General features: G+C 30.2%; 1 protein-coding gene across 2 annotated transcripts in view; it reads left to right on the top strand.

The window, feature by feature from the left end:
- Window positions 1–409: 409 nt before the first annotated feature.
- Window positions 410–13,187, top strand: part of LOC143232233 (uncharacterized) — a 126,252-nt gene continuing 113,474 nt past the window's right edge. Inside the window, exons 1-2 of one of the 2 annotated variants that reach the window (XM_076467394.1) lie at window positions 410–791; window positions 4,686–4,720. The gene's annotated coding sequence lies outside the window, so the exon portion shown is untranslated. The remainder of the gene's footprint in view (window positions 792–4,685; window positions 4,721–13,187) is intronic. The other variant, XM_076467393.1, reaches the window with a different exon arrangement.

The raw sequence follows: 13,187 nt of genomic DNA, 5'->3' as shown, positions 1-13,187 counted from the left end.
TAATAATCCAATGATTAGCTAGTTATATTCTCCATTCATAACTGTTAAGCTTAAATCAGCCTTTTATTTTAGTAGATTTATACATTATTATAAGTAATAATTAACGTTTCTGCACTAATTTAAAATGTCTAATTAAAAAATAACGTATATATTACTAAATGTTTATACAAACATTTTTCCAAATCTTTTCAACTTGCCTTTTTTTTAAATTTTGGAAGAAACAAAAATCTTAGTAAAGACGTGTAGATTCAGAGATAATATGTGAAATAAAATACCCTGTGCAAACAAACGATCAAAACAAAATACATCTATGCTTTCATAACTGAAGTGAAACAGTGTATCGGTTCAACCAAAACTTAAACATTCTTTACGGACTTTTCTGCGAGGACAACAGTTTGTCATTATCTCCTTGGACATGGAAACGTGACAAGCTTTGGTTTCTATCACCAGTGGTCTTACAACGTCATGCATATCGGAATAATAATGTTTTGAATCCCATTGGCCCCTGACAGACTCACATTCAATACCAAAGCAAGACGGCAAATTCAGTAAAATATCCCAGGGGCATAGTTTAATTAGAAGACTTGACTTACCAGACCAACTTTTAAGCACAGGTAGAAAGACAGAAGCATGATGGGATTGCTGCGTCATTTTGTGATTTGATTGTAACGGTGTTAAAGTGTATAATCTCTGTAGACCGGTGTACGTTTTCGTAAGAGATGTATGATAGAAATTTATTACAGCTAAATAAGCTTCGCTTGCAACTCGCTTGGTGATTTTCTAAAAAACAGGTAGGCCTGATGTAACGACATCTAGCTTAGTGTTGCTTTTTTTTTTTTGCAATTGAAGACACAAACTGTTTAAGATGAAAGAACAACATCCATATAAATACAGTTGTAATATATCTGAAAAATTATTTAACTGGTTTTTGCAAATATTTTTCACGCTGTGTATAGTTGTTACACTACAACACCTAACGTTCTTAAACTTTTATGCTAGATGCATTATAAACTGGTCTATGTTATCAGAATATATATAGATGGTACTCACCTATCACGTCAAAGATCATTTGTAGGGTTTAACACAATATTCAGAGCGTGTGGTATATTTCATTGTTTTTGTTCTTTCCGGGAGAGGGAAGTCTCAGAGCAAAATATTTTGTGAGTGATTTACAAGCTTAGTAAAACAATGATAAAACAGTATTTTCACATTGTTCTCTTCAGTTGTTAATCTTTTATTTTCTATTTAAAATAACATTTGTTTTTTTATTATTTGTAGACATGATATAAGTAGACATAAAGCAATTTTTATAATATTTAAAATCTTTAATGTTTCTTACACAAGTTCTGTGGGCTTTCATGCTTTTAAGTTCTCGTTGCTGGCAGTACAAAAATCTATATGTATTAATAAACTGAACGGGAATTTTAAGTCTGTAGACTTGTAGTTCTAAGCATATTATTGTTTGATTTAATATATATATATATATTACATTAATATTTAATATATGTTGGGTCTATTTCGCTGTTTTCATACAGTTTCCTTTTTTTTTTAAAGAAATTTTTCATTTAATTTAAACCAGTACGATTTATGTGTATAAGTGTTAGCGGAATCCAGTTGTCATATAATACCACATCAATAAAGGAGAAAATAAACTGGTGAGACATCAGGGAATGTGCTTTCTTTTTCCTAACTTAAATTAATATTTTGTATTTTCAGTGTTAATTGGTTTGGATGGTTTTGCTTACAGATAACCCATTGTGTATATGATAAAGACTTATAATATACGTTACGTTAAAATATAATCTGGTAGCGTGTCACCTGAAAGACGGACAGAAAGCACATACGACGTCAGGCCAGCGAATTAATCTTTTGTTCTTACGCATGTATTACTGTTCTTTGAAATTTTCTACCTTGAATTTACAACTTATAAGCTTTCAAGTGTTTAAATATTTGAAATAAATAAATGATGACAATATTTAATTATAATTAATGTAGTTATTTTAATGTAGTAAACTAAAAAATAACACTACTGAACAATATATATTTATATCATAGTTCGACACTATAATTATAATGCACATTTATGGTTGAAAGATGTTTGAAAAAAGAGGAGACTTCTATGTTATGGGTTTCCATCCTCACTGTGTTGTGTCATTTCTACACAGAGAGATTAATTGTTGGATTCATAAATTTTAACATATGCTAGAATATACAACTCAAACTGTAATTACGAAGTTATAAGATCCTTTTATTCCATAAAGATAAATTTCTAACTGTAAACATCACACGTTCAAAACAAAAAAAGACATTTTTGTCCCACCGTTTAACAACAGAAAAAGTGGTCTCACCCCCAAACTTTGATTGATTTTCATTTTTTCCACTAAAGTATTTTTACATTGTACGATTCTAGAAATATATTTGCTACACCTGTGCAGATCTCGCCTCTAAATGTGAGATGGGTTCAAACAAATGGTCTAAATACAGAAATAAGATTTAAAAAAATCAGAAAGGACGTTGAAAGGTAAGGAAACTTAAAGGGCTGGGTATTACATAATTCTTAAAGTTTATCTAGTGGTACTCTAAATAGCAAAATATATTTTATTGTTGTTGAACGTATCCATAGTTAATTAGCAGTACCCTAAGCAGCAAAATGTATTTTTGTTATTCTTGAAGTTATCTATATTCAATTATTGGAGCCTAAACTGCACAGTTGTTGTTGAAAGTGTTTATTTTAATTTTTGTTCCAGTTAGTTGATATATAATTTTGCAGAATGAAAGCTGTTTGACATACTGTATATGCATGTCATTGTTTAATTCCAACTTTTATAAAAATGTTCACTTGGTATGGGTGGAAAAGTTCAAGTTTTTAAGTCCTACTTTCTTGGATTTATGGCTGTCACACACACACACACACAAAAGAAAAGATGCGCAAGCGCGCACGTACATGAGTAAGTAATTTCACTCAGATTCATCCACTAATGGTCCATTTAGTATGAATGCAAAATTTCAGTTTTCTAAGTTCATTATGTATTGTTACTTTTTTGTATACCTTTATGTAATATTCCCAAAGAGTTCGGCTCTCCAGTAGCACAGAGGTATGTCTGTGGACTTTCAACACCAAAAACCAGGTTTCGATACCTGCGTTGGGCAGAGCATAGATAGCTCTTTGTGAAGCTTTGTGCTTAATTACAAAAAACAATCACAAAGTTTATAAATCCGGATTACATGTTATATACGTTCTTAAAAATTATATTTTATTTAAAATCAGGATATAATGTTCAGTTTGCAAATAGTTCCAAAATATTTACAACGTATTTAATGTATTTTCAATAAATTGTACATATTTTTTATTGCTACTGAAAGTACATTTAATAATATTAACACAAATATTAACAGTAGTTTCAATTACAATTTTGGTTATGAATTTTATCTCAAAATTTAGAGGTTAATGCACAATAATATTTTTTTTGGCTTACAGTTAATTCTAAAAGCTATTTGCAGCTTTTAAAACCATTTTTGTAAATGGACCTCACGGCTAAGACAAAACATTTAGCCCATTGTGAATTTTTGCCTTAATAGTAAACGAACGAAAAATAATAATATCTTTGGTTACATATATCATGCTAAACTGCATTAACTGTCGTGCGTTGTAAGTTCTTATTGAAATACTGTTTGTTTTTTTTATATTTGAGACGTTCGTAATTTTTAGACTTTGGTGTGATCTCCAAGCGAAATTTAGTAAAATATATGTATACACACACAACTTATCCTTGTCTTCAGTTAAATTGCATATTATTAATTTGAATTTAGAATTATCAGTTTATCATTTAGAATTGATAGTAAACACAAACATAGTTTTATTAAGAAACAACCCATTTACTGCAAGACTTAAAAAAATAAAAGGAATACAAAAAACCTAAAACCTAGATGTACTTCTGCAGGACTCTCGGAAAAGTTCTGTTTCAATAGTAAATAAAAAAATTAAGTGTAAAAATATTCAAGATCATGCTGTGTTGTAGTCGACAGAGTGCATAATTATTCTCGTTGTTCATGATATACATTTTACTGACGTCACACCAGTACAGTTCCAAGGTTAAACGATTCTTATGTGACCTTATTTTAATGCACACTCATTGACAACATACTAATTTATAATCCGTGATATATACTAATTTATATTTGTGCGAATGGTTAAAACGGATGACCCCTTTATACGGCAATAAGTCTTCTTTTCAGAAGATCAGTAGTTATTACCAAATCGTTCAGTTAGTCGATATATTATACATTTCAATACTAGTTTTTTGTATTATTCATCAAATATTTTAAAATAATTAATTCATTAAAGGATCAGTAAGTGGGCTATTAAATATATAGTATTCGAGCTAAAGTAAATCTCCTTGTGAAATTTATTGAGATTGCTGTAATTGGGATTACAGCAGAAAATATCTCTAACAGTGAGGTTATCGAAATAATGAAACGGTGATTTCTAATAGCTATAAGTGAAAATGTAAGAACAGAATGTTAAAAGTCTGTATTTTTCTGAGCTGGTTTAGACTCCTAACTTACGCTTCTTTTGACTATAAGTTTATATAAAATAATATCTGTATAGTTAACAATGCTAAGGGTTAGAGCATCTCTTCGGATGACAGTGAGAATACTTAGTGTATTTTGTTGATTTTTTTCAGATGAGAGAAACAGTAAGTTTTCAAACGACAGGAACGTAAGTTGTATTTTTTTCTTTTGTTAAAATAAATCATATCTTATAAAACTAAGTGTAACGTGCATATAAGGGTAATATCTTAGCTGTCGTTTGGGTGTTTTAGTACAAGTTGTGTTTTCTACACTTGTCCTAACATTTCATAACTGCTATAGTTTTTGTTTTTGTACTATTATATTTAGAAGATTTTTTGTTATTTTTCACTATTCTGTATATGATGATTTGTGGGGAATTGACAAATTTGGATAGTTAGATATCAGTCTCCGTTACCTTTCACTACTTTTGAATTAATAAGACTAGAGGAAAAGCAGATAGTCTGTCATCAATACACGTAATCAACTCTTGGGCTGCTTTAATCGAAGAACTGGATTAAATTGTCATTCTTATAACATACCCGTAACCACAAAATACAAAGCACAGTTTTGCGGTGACAGAACAAAAAGCATTACATAAATAAAAACCTAGGTTATTGAATTATTATATGAAATCTGTCTATAAGAGAAGAAAAAAATTATATTTTTGATTGTTTGTATAGTTAACTTCAATGTTAAACAAACATAAGAAAAACAAAATACCACGAATTTACTGAAATAATATAATTTAAGCTCTGTTTAGTTATTCAAGTGAATTTTATGCTGACTTAATTAACAAATGTCAACAAGTGTAGACTAACGATGACGTATCCTAAGAGGAGTTGAAACGTAATTTTAACACTTGCTGCTTTTTTATACTTATTAGCGAAGATTGTCTTTCTTTAGTTATTGTGTAACTTGTCACTGTTGTAGGTCATAACTGTGTAACCAGACATTGTTGTAAGTGATAACTGTATAACGGTATAACCACACATTGTTGTTAGTGATAACTGTATAACCAGACATTGTTGTTAGTGATAACTGTGTAACCAGACGCTGTTGTAAATGTTAATTATGTAGCCAGCCACTGTTATAAGTGATAATCAGTGATAACTGTAGAGCTTAATTTGAGGTAAAAAAGTGTCAAATCTCTACTAAAGGGTAAGAAGGGATATGAAACTTTTTAAAAGCCAAAAACATAAGCGTTAATGAGTAACTGTTTGTAATGGAACCAGAGGGGATAGCAGTGTTGTTGACCGAATAAGCGAAAAATCAATTACAATACAACCTACACAATATATTAAAATAAATTATATATATTTTAAATAATATATGAAACAGGTTCCAAAAATATCCAATACATGAGTTAGTAATTTCATAATGGTATATTTTATGGTCGATAATGGGTCTTCTTTTATTTCCATGATTAAAGGTTGTCGCTTAGTGAGGCGTATTACAATTACTTGCTCTCAATATGCCAAGCTATCTAGACTTATTAATGTCAACCTTGTGTGTTACCTTTCAATTTGGGTAAAAAGTTCATGAAATTCCGTGAATCTAAAGCTCTTCTGGGCTAAGATACAAACACGAGGCTGCACTTTTCTCTGTATCGGAAATTAATTCATTCGATTCGATAACGAGCACAAGATGGAGTAAACATGAACACAGGAACTAATTATCATGCCTTCTGCGTCTTCTAGGGGCCCATCTTACACTCTCTGCAAACAGTCTTTCGATACTTGCCTATTTCATAACGGTTGTTTTGAAAATAACTATTTCTTTATGTATTACAAGACTTTGGGTTTGACTTAATTACTGTGAGTTTTAGGTATAAAATGAATACATAAGCATACACATATACATATTCCTAAAATAGTGATATGAAGAGTCACATTTCACATGTTGCATTTGAAATTTAACAAACTTTCAATGGTTTGCATGTTTTTATAATAAAGATACCAAAACAATCTTCGTCTTAAACACTAATATGTTTATATTATTTTTGCATCATTTTAAGCTAGTTTTATTTTAATAAACGATATCGATATTTTCGTCTTTATTAAAAATCTGAAATGTTAATTTTCGGTTAGCGTACCACAGGTTCTTTTATTTTAAAGTTTGGTTGAAAATCAGTATAAGCATCTTTATTGAGATTCTGATATATTAATATTATAAACATACTACACTATAATTTACGAATATTTTACAAACGATAAAATTAAAAATATTGTAATACATGTTATCGTTTGATTATGTTCTGTATGCCATGATTTTATTTTGGCACCTAAATATGTCCAGGTGGTTAAGACGTTCGACTCACATTCTGAAGATCACTGGTTCTAATCTCCATCTCTTCAAACATGCTCGCCCTTTCAGCCATGTGGCGTTACAATGTTACAGTCAATCCCATTATTTGTTAATAAAAGAGTAACCTAAGAGTTGGCAGTGGGTGGTGATGACTAGCTGCCTTCCCCTGGTCTTTCGCTACTAACTTAAGGATAGTTAACGTAGACATATCTCGTGTAGCTTTGTCTAGAATTCGAAAACAAACTAACTATTTTTAGCATAGTTTTCAATAATTTTAACCAAAAATCACTCAAAACGAGAAACACAACTGAAATATGACCTCTTTCTTTTAAACGTTCAACTTAACATAACTGTTGTTTTACGTTTAAAGCATGGATGTTATAATCACAATATATTTAACAGTATTGTATTTTACTGAACAATTCTACTTATCAATCTAAGAAAAAAAAACAATAATTAGGATATATTGCAAACCAGAACCGGATTTTCTCTGCATAAATCATCATGGACCATTAAGTTTGATATATTTGAATTTTTGTCACATTTTATGGAAACTTAATAACGCTTGGTGTTTGTATAAGGCCATAGGTTACCATAGAGTAAAAGTAACTCAACGTCACAGCACTGTCATGTTTTAGTTCTACAGAAAGGGGATGTATTTGTGCTTTTATATTGAATAATTTTCTTAAGTATCTACACCGAAGAGCAACTGTATACGAAAATTAATTAACACTTGAAGGGGGCAATTAATCATCTTGATAGCAAAAATCTTGTCATTCTATTGCTGTCAATTCAAACTTTTAAAATTAACACACTATTAAATTAATATTTAATTTAGTTTATAAAGTTTGGAAACATGTGTACTCTTAGCGCAAAATCAGCAATATTCACATCATATTGCTAAATCGAACATAAAAAGAAGAATACATTTTCTTTTCTTGTTGTCATCCTGGTATCAGAAATTCGGGTTTTCAAACTTCACCATTAGTATGAATCCCAGTCTGTGCTGTAACCATGGGAACCAAGGAGCTGTCGAGAGCTGTACTCGAAGAACAATTCAATCACTTTCTTCGTCCATCTACTGGCTAGTAGAAAAACATATAGACCATATGGTCATTTGTTCGACCTTCGGGTGGTTGTCATGGAAACCAAGTTTCACGTTATTATCTTTGTTTTCCGTTCTCCGCAACTTCTGTTTCTTAAAGCCTCCTTTTTTTTTTTTCGTTCAAGAGGCATGACTTGGTGAAAGCCTAGTTGGTGGTTTATTTCCTATTTGGTTTCTGAATATATTTTTGTTTCTTATTTTCTCGTTTTCTAGATTTTAATTTTAGGTACATGAGATTCTTATCATCAAATGTTTTCTGACGTCAATACTTTAATATTTTTTTTCAGCCTTTCAGTTTTATTTTCTTTAGTTTAGAATTTCCATTTCTCCTCATCTTTTCTCTTACATTTTGTCATTGTATATTTGTATTCTAGTAGTATTAAGTTCTGGCTCTTACTCTCATTAACAGGTAGTTACTGAATCTTTTTTAATGCTCATTTATTCACGATTACCGTGTCTCTCTCTTGTTCTCATTAGCTAATACGTTACTATCTCTCTACTGTTTCACTTAACTTTTGCTCACTATTTATCCCTAGTTCTCAATAACTGGTGCCCATCTCTTCCTAGTTCTCATTCATTGGTAATTATTCTATCTTTCGTTGTTATTAAATGACTCTTTCTATCTCTCTACAGTCTCTCAACTGGAAGGTGTAATCTATGTTCATGTTTAACCAATTAGCTACTCCATATATTACTAGTTTTTCGCTAACTGAATTTTATTATCCCATTTTGGTTAACCTGAAGATGACCTAAGAAGGTCAAAACGTTGTTCTTTACTTTATTTTAATAAAAGTTTTAATACCATATACCAGTCGTCTTCAGACACATGAATATTATTATATTTTCTACGTTAACAACCAGTAAAAACTCACACAAACAAATTAATAATTACAACTAACTAGGTATAAAAAGTTCCAGAAAAGTAAAAGATTATGATAAACTACTAATTATATATTACTACGGAGAAGTGAAAGAAAATAGGACTCTTAAGAAAAAATAAATGAATGAAGAAAAGAGTATACGAGGCGCTAATAAGTAAAATTAGAAGGTCGTTAATATTGAAGAGAAATATAGGTTATTAGTTATAAAGAAAGAGTGAAAAAGTGAAATTTTACATTAGTGATATTCAATAAAAAATAGTTATAACTATCTAATTAGAATCAGGAGAGATGAAATAACCAAATCGGAAAACTAGGTGGAGATAAAAATACAACTAACTTGTAATTTTGAAAGAGCTATGTATATAACTTAACGATGACTTTTTTGTAAAATTAAAAGTATATAGATTTATGTGTAAAAGAACATTGACCAATAACACATGGATAAGGAAAAACATCAAGAAGATACAAAGTTGAGTTAGAAAGAGTGATTTGATGCTTTGAAAAACAGATGTAAATTACAATAGTAATTTCAAGCTAAAAAGAATATAAATAGATGAAAAATAATTTATGAATAATAATCACTGAAACTTATCACAGTATTATTACCGTTGAATGGACAGCAACTATCCAGTAAATAAAAGTAAATAGAGATAAATGTCATCAAATAATGCGGACCAGAGATCTCATAACCATTAAAATAAAACAGTCAATCCCACTATTTGTTGGTAAAAGGGTAGCCCAAGAGTTGGCGGTGGGTGGTGATGACTAGCTGCCTTCCCTCTAGTCTTACTGCTAAAGTAGGGACAGCTAGCGCAGATAGTTTCGGGTAGCTTTGCGCGAAATTCAAACAGACAAATATCAATGAAAGTAAATGTTGTAGTACACATGAGCTCATGAACAAGAAAATATAGAACACTAACCGTTTTGTCTTAAATAATAAAAGCCACAAGAGAATCAGTTTAAAATTAAAGAAAAATTGAATAATAACAACGAAGAAGAGGTAGACTCTATTAGGTTCTTGTGCATCAAATCAAACAGTATGAAAGAGATATAGGAATAGGCAACAGGTAGGTAATAACAGCTAATGAAAAGAAAAATATGTCAGAAATCATTAACTAATGACAGCGAAGAAATCAATAAAATCCATCAAAGTAATAAAAACAGGAAGAACCATTAATGAGATAACAGACATTATTACTTGTTGAATAAAAAAAAATTATTTTCATCTACAAAGCCTTATCCCAAAACTGGTTTTAGGACCGCGACCACTACTGCATATCTGGTATGTTTTTTTTTTATCACTTGTGTAGTTTCGACAAGTAATGTGAGTTTATATCACCAGGCATGAAAAAAAAAAATTTGCGATTAAGAACAGGCAGCAGCCTCAGGATACCCTTACCCATATATTTTGGAGCACGCACGCGAATGGCCTCTTTTTTAATATTCAACTGTTTAAAAGACTGAAGGTCATTATCCTGGATCTACCGGTAGGGCTAAATAAAAATGTAAAAAATCTATACTTATAAGTAATTTGCCAACTTTTTCCTTCAATATAGTGATTAAAATTAAACATTTGAGAATTTTGTAATAAAAGCCCAAAATCAGCTTCACTAATTATACTACCTTAAAAAAAACAACTTCTACAGTTTAATAAACTCGAAATACTCAAACAGACAATCAAACAAAAATTTAAAAAATTACCCAATTAAATGGCTTTATTTTCGATTTCATCACTCTGACCTTTACCAAAAAGGTTAATATTTTCAGTTATTGATTTTTGTAGAGCTACACAATATCTTATCTCTATTATCTTCACAACAGGGAATCAAATATTTGCATTAAGAATATTATCACTGTTATAGTATTTCTTTTCTTAAAAATAAAAACAGAAAAGTACTTACTATTTATTTTGTGCTTAATTAAGCACTTTTGAATAGATATTAGGATTCAGCCGCCTTAAAGCATAATCTAGAGGGCGCTGTTGTTGCTTTTTACTCTTCTTTGTTTCCGTTTAACACTTAATTACGTTTTTAACGTCGATAATAAAAACACCTGTCCAGTAAATTATCAAGAATTATTTAAGTTTAACGTTATGTATTTCGAGCTCAAATTGATCACGCAGAAGCCTACATTGCAAATTATTCTCTAAGAAATTAAAACTTTCATCTATAGTGTTTGTTATATTTTCAAGACGAAATACACTGTGATGAAAATAGATGAAAATAGAATTCATGATTCACTGACGTTTCCGAACATATAAAATAGTGTGACGAATGAACAACATAATACATCTTTCCTTATAATTAAAAAAATACATTGTTACAATATTAAATAGTTTAATAAGAAGCTTGAGGTTCTTTTGTCTCCAGAGTAAAGGACATCTCCAGATAAGTTTTCTTTATCGCTTTGAAAACCGACTAAGGCGTTGTAAATCATGTACTATATCTGGTAAACTACGTGTAGGCTTTAAAGTGTCCTCTGATTGTATTTGTTTTTATTTTGAAGTATTTCAAACAAACAAAAATTCAGGACTCAGGAAACATATTAATATCACACCAAAGGCACTCATCAGTTCTTTTGCTAGTACATTTAGTGCGGCACGTCTTGAGCTTGATCAGATACAGAGTTTTAAAATATCCATTCATAATAGCGTCTTTATTAACACACGGTTAAATCCTGCAGAACCAGTATAGATAAAAAGTAACTATAATTTCCGGACCATAATTGTACATTGCGGTTTTCATAGACCTTTGACTATATCTCTAGAATATTGCATTTTATACACGAATATTATAAAAAACCTAATCTAAAATAAAAAATACGTTTAGATCTGTAGTAAAATAGTATAATAATGTAAATTAATAATGTATTTTCTTAAGTTAAAAGATATAAGATGCACAATGAAATAATGTGTAATGTTAAATCGAATTTTCAATTTGTGTTTTGTAACTCTAATTTTCCCAACTTTCATTTTTAAAATATTCTTAATTTTTAATACATATATAACTTAATTAATTCTATTTTTGTTTCACGAACTTTTATTCCAGCAGTCACTCTACTTTGGTTATAAACAAATGCACTTCAGTTTTCCTTATTGAAATAACACATGGAATGATAAAAGACAGTTTTAAACTTCCAATTAGATAATCATACTGTTTTTATTCAAGAAATTACGATTACTGCATATTTTATATTTATAGTGTGTTTGAAGTTAAGTACAAACATTAAGAATGGGCCATCTCTGTTTTGCCCACAATAAGTATCAAAATCTCATTTCGAGGGTTGTAAATCCGCAGACACGCTGCTGTGCCACTGGAAGCGTTGACACTTATTTATCACTTTTTTAAAGAAAATTACCACTGAATTGCTTCAACGGGCACCTGCTAGTGTTTGAAAAATTAGTTGTTGTTGTTTTTTTTTTTACATTAGAACAACGTCTTAAAGCTACTCAATATAAAAGCTTGCAGAATAAACATTACTATGAGATTTCATTTTGTAATAAATGGTACTGTCTTTAATATTGAGTCCCCTACAGTATAATATCGATAGAAATAACTAAGAGCTTCAGAGACTGTTATTACACGTGATAACATATAAATAAAACAACTAATCTTACAAGACCGTCTGGCTGTGAATATATTTCACAAAATATTCGAAATCAGCCATATAGATAATAATACACTACCCCAGGGCCACTGCTGGTCAACCTTCCAGGTTTGGTCCTAATATTTACAATTCCTCATATAAATAAAAATACATAGTCTCCCTAGGTCACCTCGGGTCCACCTTTCAGGTTTGGTCCTGCTATCTCCAAAACTGCTGAAAAGGTTTGTTTTGGAATTTCGCGCAAAGCTACACGATGGCTCTCTGCGCTAGCTGTCCGTAACTTAGCAGTGTAAGACCAGAGGGAATACGTTCGTAGACAAACTATTAGGTTTACTAAACAAATTCATAAGCATTTCACATAATTCAATCTGGCACTACTATACAATTATTAGTGTATACTCATTGCACTGTAAACTGTCATTATTTCATGATTGTTTATAACTTGTAAAAAAGTGCCTTGTAAATTATTTTGTTAAATCTAAAGTGATTATGTTATTTTAATAAGGGAGTTAAAAATTTGTTAATAATAACCGTCTAAAGGTAATATATAGTTAGCTCTTCAGTTTTACTCTGACAATTTTAATTTTCCTTTGAAATATCGTTTACTTTTAATGTGGAAACATTAAGATCGATTATTATCAAACGATTTATCAGGTTCAAGTAACTGCATCGTAGATCATTTATATCTGTCTGTCCAATGTTTTTGTACCAATCCTGTG

This window comes from Tachypleus tridentatus, chromosome 11 (assembly GCF_004210375.1).
Source record: "Tachypleus tridentatus isolate NWPU-2018 chromosome 11, ASM421037v1, whole genome shotgun sequence".
Lineage (NCBI taxonomy): Eukaryota > Metazoa > Arthropoda > Merostomata > Xiphosura > Limulidae > Tachypleus > Tachypleus tridentatus.
Note: the sequence above shows the minus strand (reverse complement) of the source record. Positions and strands in the feature narration are given on the sequence as shown.